Here is an 8,448-nt window from a genome sequence, read left to right as displayed (position 1 = left end):
AGGCAAGACCCACTCCCCATGTGGGAGTCTCTTTGATTCCTTCTTAATGAAAAACACATTTCTTCTGAGCTGAAATTATATTGTCAGCAGTTAATTATCACTTGTTAAACAAGAGTTCGCCCGGATTGTGGGTTTAATTCCCATGAAGGCTTGCAAAAGCCTCCTTTCTGTTATTTGTGAGGGCTCTCTCAGAAAGAGGCGCTCACTCCTTGCTGGAAGTGGAGCTGTTTTAATGCAGATTTTAAAAATAAACAGGTTTCCTTGGCATCAGCTCAGGCTCCTCCCAAGAAACAGGAGAGCAGGCTATCTAGTTAAAGCTGAGGAAACAAACGGGGGTGGGGGCTGACTCCGTGCATCCTTGCAAAGCCAGAGTCTGGCGGGACAGGGACCTGGCAGGGATGCTCTCCCCCTCTCTTGGGGGCCTCAGCTATTTGTCCTTCAAATGTGGCCCTCCCCAGTCTTCCCCACATCCTTGAGTCAGATGCCAGGGAAGGTGATGGTCCAGACAGACATGGGCTCAAATTCTACATCAGCCACTGACTCACTGGTTCCCTGGGCACATCCTTAGCTCCATGCGTCCATATCTGTCACCAGGGCCAACTCCTGCCTTGAATGGCTGCCACATATGAAGCAGAGATACTCAGAGTGGTGAGATCATGTGGCAGGTTCTTCGTGGAAGGTGGCTGCCACTATGAATGACAGTGGCACTGTGGTCACAGTATTCAGACTGTCCCCTGATCAGACTATCCTTACTGGTCATGTGTGTCTGCAAGCAACCCCTAATAGTTGCTTAGAAAATTCTTGCTCTCCAGCCATGTCTTGATGTTATGATTTGGATGTAGTTTTCTCCTGTCCCTCACACCCATCCCCACCAGTCACATGTATTTAATGCCTTGGGGCCCAGGGTGAGAGTATTAAGGGGTCCCCAGGGTGAGAGTATTAAGAGGGCCTCAGGGTGAGAGCTCTAAAAGGTGGTTGGACCTTTAAGAAGTGGAGCCTAGTGGCAGTCTCTAGGGTCACTGGAGACTTGCCCTTGAAAGAGGCAAAGGGGGGCAGATATATAAAGCAAGCCTGCTCCTCCCTTCTCCCTCCCCACCTCCTTTCCAGGTGTGCTGTTACCTCCCTCACAGGCTCTACCATCTGCCATGGGCCGCACCAGAAGATGCCCCATGCTGATCTTTAGCCTCTCAACTAGCTAAATAAAGCTCTTTCCGGGGCGCCAAGATCACTCTGTGGGTAAGAGTGCTTGGCACCAAGGCTGCCGGCCTGAGTTTGACCCCACAACCCACACTAGAAGGAGAGAAGTGACTCTCTCTCTTTCTAGATAGCCTATGTCAGACCTTTTGCTACAGGACTGGAAGCTGGAAGTACTATGGCAACAGGAAGTGCTATGGCGGTGTTTCCTAGGCTTGCAGGAGGGGATAGAAAGAACTCATGAGCAGATGTGACTTAATATGAAGTAGTCAGCTTAGAACAAATAGCACTGTTGACAGGGTGGGGCTGAGGACATGGCTTGAGACTGTGGAGAATCGAGAAAGATGTGGTGTGGAATGGGCCCTTGCTGGCCTAGGCCGCCCGCCCCTCCCTCCACCTCCAGCTGTAACTGGTCCTGAGAGAGTCTTAGATGCCAATTCCCCTTTGCCAGTTGAGAAATAGCTGCTTTGATCCTTGTAAGAGGAGGTTCACTGTTGGCCCTGCCTCATCTCTCGGAAGGTCTCCATGAAATCATGTTGCCAAGACAATGTTTCTCCCAATTATGCAAAAAGACGGAGAACAAAATGATGGTGCTGTGGAGGCAAGGGGAAGACACCAGGCTCCAGCACGATCACCAGGCCCGGCATTGGTTGTCACTTAGCTCTCAGTCCATTCTCTTCCTAATGGGCCCTTCTCGCTGACTCTGCATGCGTGGGGGAGGATAGTGGGGGGTATTACTTTCCTGTCTAACCCTGTGGCCCTAGCCCCACAAGAATCCTACCCAGGAAAATGAGGCCAGCGACAGAGAAAATTCAGATTGCTGATGGTAACCAGCCACGCTCAGAAGAACTTCCTGCTCTGGCTGTGGACAGAGGGCAGCAGGGAGGAACTAGACCAGTTCGGGTGACTGTCTTCCTCAGTGAGGGACCTGATGGCTGAGACCACTGCTGACCATCTTCGGCTGTTCCTGAGGATGGGTACATCCTCCAGCCCCATCCTGATGGGGCCTGCTCTGGTCCACACTCCTGTCCCTGTTACCCACACCCTCCCACGGAGGCCTCTTCCTTTCTTCTGATCTTAGCGGGTCCCCGTGAATGAAATGGCCATGTGACCACTCCAAGGTGTGGATGAGGGGAAGGTTCTGATTGTAGATATGAGGGAGGGGACAGCCAGAGGCTTCTGAAAGCGTCCAGAATGGGGAGAGAAAGATGTGGACAAGCAGACTGGACCTGGCCGAGAGAGGAGAGTGGGGAGACTGAGAGAGGAAGAGAGGAGAGAGGACCAAGAGAGAGGCACCTCAGTTAGCCATTTGTCCTGACACCCATTACATGTGTTTGTGGGTACTAAGTCTAGAACCCGGTGACTAAAGCAGATGCATCTCCAGGGGCTTCAGTTACCTAGGGGTCTCTCCATTAAAGTGATTGCTGCCATAGGATCCCATACATTATGAGAGGACATGCCCTGGGGCGGGGGTGGGGAAGGCCAAGTGGACTTCTTGGAGAAAACTTGAAACTCCGTACTCCACTCAAGGTAGCCCAGGGAGATACCTGAAAACATTCCAGACAGCGGGAACAGCACATGCAAAGGCTCAGAGGTTTGACTGTCAGAAAGGCTCAGTATGACCTGTCTATATACACCAGAGACCCAGGCCTCAGAGGGGCGCAAAGACTATACAACCTCCAGACCAGGTAAGGAGAACATCTGGACTTAATCCAAGCACGACAGGAAGGCAACAAGGTGTCAGATGCACCTTCAGGGTCCCTCTTGGTGGCCATGAAGGCATTGAAGAAGCAGCATAGGAAGGGGTGTGGCATCAAACATGGTGGCCCTACTTCAGGGAGCAAAGACAGAGGTCTGAGTAACATTCCAGAGGTATACATGCTGACAACTTGTGGCTAATGGGCTTGGAGTGAGGGGAGGGGAGCAGAGAGAAGCTGTGGGCCTCCAGTCACAGCAGTAGGATAGGAGATCAGCAGGAGGGGCCACCTTGGTGACTGATGGTAAGCCATTTCTGTCCCTCCCCCCAGCTACCTGCCTATTGTCCAAGCCAGTTTTCCCCACACAGTCACCACCTTGGAGCCATTTAAACAGAGGCGTTCCCTCTTACCACAGGAAGGCAGCGTCTCACCATCTCCAGGCTGGACAGGCACTGTTAGAACACAGGAGAGCGACGTCCATGAGTTGCACACAGCCTGCATATTCTGAGCATTTTACAGCAAGTATGCATCACTCACATAAAATGAAGTCTCAGAGTCGCTAACAAGAGCACCTCACTGGCCCAGCTGAGCTCCCAGTGGACGACACTATCCACTGCAGTCCTTCCCCCTGACCGGCTCCTGGGACCCGCAGGCCTCTGTCCCACCCCATTAGCTCTTTGTTATAGATTGCTTGTCCTCTAATTGCCTACCCTGCATAATTTAGCACAGCCATGCTGTATCTGTTCCCAGATGTGTAATTTAGTGTCTTTGGCCTCAGTGTGTTGATCTCTAAGTGAGGCGGTGGCAGAAAGGGAGGCTTCAGAGGCCCCTCCATCCAACGCCCCCCTCAGGTGGAAATAGTAAATGCTGGCCCTGAGTGGGGTCCCCAGGGTTCCTCCCCAGGCACCGCACACACCTGTGTCAGCAGAAGGCAGGTGCTGTGGCTGTCCATCCTCTGTTGTGTTACAAATAAAGATGATCAGGTTCAGAGAGGTTGAGATACTCGTTTGTGGTGATATTTTGTTTGTGCTCTAATAAATAAAACTGCCTGAAGATCAGAGGGCAGACCTAGCCACTATTTAACCAGAGAGGCCAGGCAGCGGTGGCACACTCCTATAATCCCAGCGCTAGGTAGGTGGAGACAGGAATATAAGGCAGGTGGATACAGGCTCTCTGGCCCATTCAGTCTGAGGATTCATAGAGACAGCTCAGCCCCTTTCAGGCTGAGGAATTGGCAAGGTAAACAGTGGCGGTGGCCTGCTTCTTTGTCTCTCTGATCTTTCAGCTTTCATCCCCCTAATATCTGACTCCGGCTTTTTATTATTAAGACCAATTAGAATTCATGCTTCACTCATTTAAGGTCACAGCACTCAGAAATGGTGGCCTTGGTGGTCTTGAACCTGGACAGTGTTCCCAAGACCTTGCCTTTTTTTTTCTCAGCCCAGTGTCAGGCTTCCACTGTGCCTGGACCTTGTGCTGGGAGCAGGATGCTCACAGACAGGATGTGGTATTTACTCAGGCACAAGAATAACAGCAATAGCGACCATGCCCGTTTGCCTGTTCCCGTGTGCCTGCAGCTCACTGTGTCAGACATCCCAGCAACACCCCGAAGAGATGTGGTGTCTCAGTGCGATACTGGAGGACCTGGGACACAGAGGAACAACCATGGAAGTGTCACCTGAGCCCAGGAGTCTGCCTCCAGCAGCTTCACATTGCCAAGCCTTGGCAAAATCTGTTGTAGTCATTGCCACGATTTCCATTTTACAAGCAGGAAAACTGATGAGGCTCTAAGAAGTATAATGAAGAAGGGGTGGGGTCTGGGCTGGAAACCACAAACATTCAAAGCCTTGCTCTAACCAGTGAGTATCAGGCCCCATGACTGAGGAGCCATTGGCAGGAATGAAGCCTCTTACACAGGACCTGGGATCAAAATGTAGCTTCATCCTGCAAGACAGACCCGTGGGATGGCCACCTGGATGTTGTCCTAGGAGCTCATGGTAGAGCAGTACGGGGCTAGGACTCTCAAAGAGCCTGGTGGCTTGAGAGGAACAGTGCCCATTCACAGGAGCCCAAGAGCAGCCGTCTAGTAACTGACTAATGCTGCCGACTGGTAGAGACCTGTTAGGTGCAGCGTGGAATGGGATGGGAGGAGGGCAGCTCTGAATTAGCCAGATTTATGGCCCCACGGGACCCACTGAACTCCCACCATCACGGCCGACAGTGTCATGTGACAGCCATAAAGTCCAGTTTCAACCGGGTCCTAGAGACAGAGTAGGTGGGGATGTGGTCACAAGGAGAAGTGGGCTGGGAACTGGTAAGAGTGCTGGTGACAGCTGGTCCTCACGAAGGCCACACTCACCGAAGAGCTGGGACCAGCTGGGCAGAGCTGGGTAATGGAGCACTTACACCACAGGAGCTGATGGGAGCTCACTGAAGGCCGTGCTCCAAGTGACTGGGGAAAGGCCACCAAGCAGGAGCTTGTGGGACACTCCTGGATCTTCAGGACTTGAACATCACAGGACTGGGACAGCCGGTAGCAACTTAGCACAAGGGTGTGGGACAGAGCAGGGGAGAGGCCTGGGCAATTTAGCACAGGGGTGCAGGGGTGTAGGACAGGGCAGGGGAGAGGCCTGGGCAATTTATCACAGGGGTGCAGGGGTGTGGGACAGGGCAGGGGAGAGGCCTGGACTTAGGTCTGCTGCTGTGAGCTATGTAAGTCTCTTTGGGTGCCTCACTGCAAAGGGGGACACTGGAGGTATCCTTCCTGGAGCAGAGGGCAAATATACCGCAATGGGCACCCAGCATAGGACCTCGTGGTACGACACAGATACAGGACAGACACAGATGCATACAGTCATGATATCCTGAGGGCTGTAAAACAAGCTGGTGGTTGTCCTGTACCCACAAGGCTCCCCAGTTTTATCCCAGCTGTGCCTGCAGCCTAGACTCTGGCCTGACTCAGAGTCAATACATAGTCAACACTGCTAAATGGATAGGCAAATGAATGGGAATTGCGAGGAGCTTCAGTGACAGTGGTGGCTGTGGCCTGGAAATGCACACTGGCTTCCCTGTGACTCAGTTTCTCCAGTGTGCTGCCTCAGGGGATGTGGGATTGGTGGTGAGGTGGCTCAGGCTCAGTGGAGAAACGCTGCAGAGATCACTACTGTCACCACACGTCTGTCCCTCATATTCTACGCTGTTCCATCTCCATGCCGTTCTGTCTGCCTTCCAGCCAGAAAGCCTGCAAGGAAGTGGTGATATGCCCGAGGGCCCTCCTGGGCCTGTCCTCCCCTCCCTCAGTCCACACTACCCATTGCCTCTTCATTCTCTGCAGCTGTCACAGACACCCAGAGTGGACAAATTACAAACAGTAGCAGCATGTCGGATCTGGGGTTCTGAAGGCCTCAAGTTCAAGGTCAAGGCTCATCTTTTGAGAGAACTTCTTGTTGCCTCATGGCTGGGCAGAGGGCATTAAAAGAGGAAAGCCAGGGAGCTGCTCTGCAGCCTCCAGCCCAGCCCCTTTTTAACTTTCCTGAATCCACTTGTGAGGGTGGTGTCCTAAGTCCCATGACCTAAGCCCCACCCACTTGACCCCACCTCCCAATACCTGGAGTTTGGGATTGAGTTTCAAACCACAGCAGTTGCCTGATGAGCAGGGTCTTTTCCAGTCTGTCCTGTACCCCTTTCTGCCACTCCCTTCCTCTGCCCTCTGAAAGGTGACTGGTGTCCCTCATTGCCTGGCATTTACAGGCCTGTGATGATTACTCTTATGTCAACCTGACGCAAAGAAAAAAAGAGGGGACTCCACCTGAGAAATTCCCCCTATCATATTGACCTGTGAAGCATTTTCTTGATTGATGTAGGAGGACCCAGCTAACCATGACTAGGGCTATAAGAAAGCAGGCTGACAGATCCTGGAAGCAACCTAAATGCCCCTCAACCGAAGAATGGATAAAGAAAATGTGGTACATTTACACAATGGAGTATTATTCATTGGGATGGGGGAGTGACAATGAAATCTTGAAATTCGCAGGCAAATGGATGGCACTAGAAGAAACCATCCTGAGTGAGGTAACCCAGACACAGAAAGACAAACATGGTATGTACTCACTCATAAATGGATATTAGACATAGAACAAAGGATAACCAGCTTACAATCCACAACACTGGGAAACAAGGAGGACCCTAAGAGAGACATATATGATCCCCAGGAGAAGGCGAAAGGGACAAGATCTCCTGAGTAAATTGAGAGCATGGGGAAGTGGGGAGGGAGGGAGGAGAAAGAGGGGGGATAAGGGGAAGGAGAACATGAGGGATCAGGAAGATCGAGTTGAAGGATGAATAGAGGAGAGCAAGAAAAGAGATACCTTAATAGAGGGAGTCATTATAGGTTCAAAGAAAAATCTGGCACTAGGGAAATGTCCAGGGATCCACAAGGATGACCCCAACTAAGAATCTAAGCAATAGTGGAGAGGCTACCTTTGATGGGGGAAGTCCTGTGTATATGTCAATAAAGCACTGTTACCCAGGAGGACATTGGGTAGGAGAAACACAGGGAGTCAAGATGTAACCGCCATAGGGGTAAGAAGCCCGGAAACTTTTCTCCGGTAAGAGCAATACTTAGATTGGCAGTTATGGGATAAATGCTTAAGTCAGAGATAGCCAGTAAGAAACAAGCAAGGCCAACAGCTTCATAATTAATATAGCCTCCTGTGTGTTCATTTGGGACTGATGTGACTCTGGAACCAGGCTGGTGGGAAGGCTTCTTTCTACATACCTTAAATGTCCTTTTCCTATAATGAGATTGATGACTACCTTAAATGCCATCCTAGGGCCTTCATCCAGTAGCTGATGGAAGCAGAAGCAGAGATTCACAGCCAAGCATTGAGCTGAACTCCTGGAGTCCGATTGTAGAGAGGAAGGAGTGATGAGCAAAGGGGTCAAGACCATGGTGGGGAAACCCACAGAAACAGCTGACCTGAGCAAGTGGAAGCTCATGAACCCCAGTCTGACAGCTGGGGAACCAGCATAGCATCGGACCAGGCCCCCTGAACGTGGGTGTCAGTTGGGAGCCTGGGCAGTCTATTGGGACTCTAGCAGTGGAACCAGTATTTATCCCTAGTGCACAAATGGGCTTTGGGAGCCCGTTCCCTCAGCCTGAATGCACAGGGGAGGGCCTGGGTCCTGCCCCAAATGATGTATCAGACTTTGATGATCCCCTATGGAAGGCCTCGCCCTCCCTGGGGAGTGGATGGGGGGTGGTGGGGTGAGATGGGGGTCAGACGTGACTAAGAGGGAACTGAGGTTGGTATGTAAAAAAAGATTATTTTTAATTTAAATAAAAATGTGTATTTAAAGAAAAAAGAGTAGGCTGAGCAGTCCATGAGGAGCAAGTCAGTAAGCAGGACCCCTTCATGGCCTCTGCATCAGCTCCTACCCCTGGTTCCTGCCTTGAATCCATGCCTCAGTGATAGACAATTGCCTGGAAGTGTAAACTGAAATAAACTCTTGCTTTGGTCCCGTTTTTGTTTTGTATTTTATTTGTTTTAATCACAGC

Source organism: Mesocricetus auratus, unplaced genomic scaffold (assembly GCF_017639785.1).
Source record: "Mesocricetus auratus isolate SY011 unplaced genomic scaffold, BCM_Maur_2.0 Super-Scaffold_100014, whole genome shotgun sequence".
Classification (NCBI taxonomy): Eukaryota; Metazoa; Chordata; class Mammalia; order Rodentia; family Cricetidae; genus Mesocricetus; species Mesocricetus auratus.
This window is presented reverse-complemented; position numbering follows the sequence as displayed.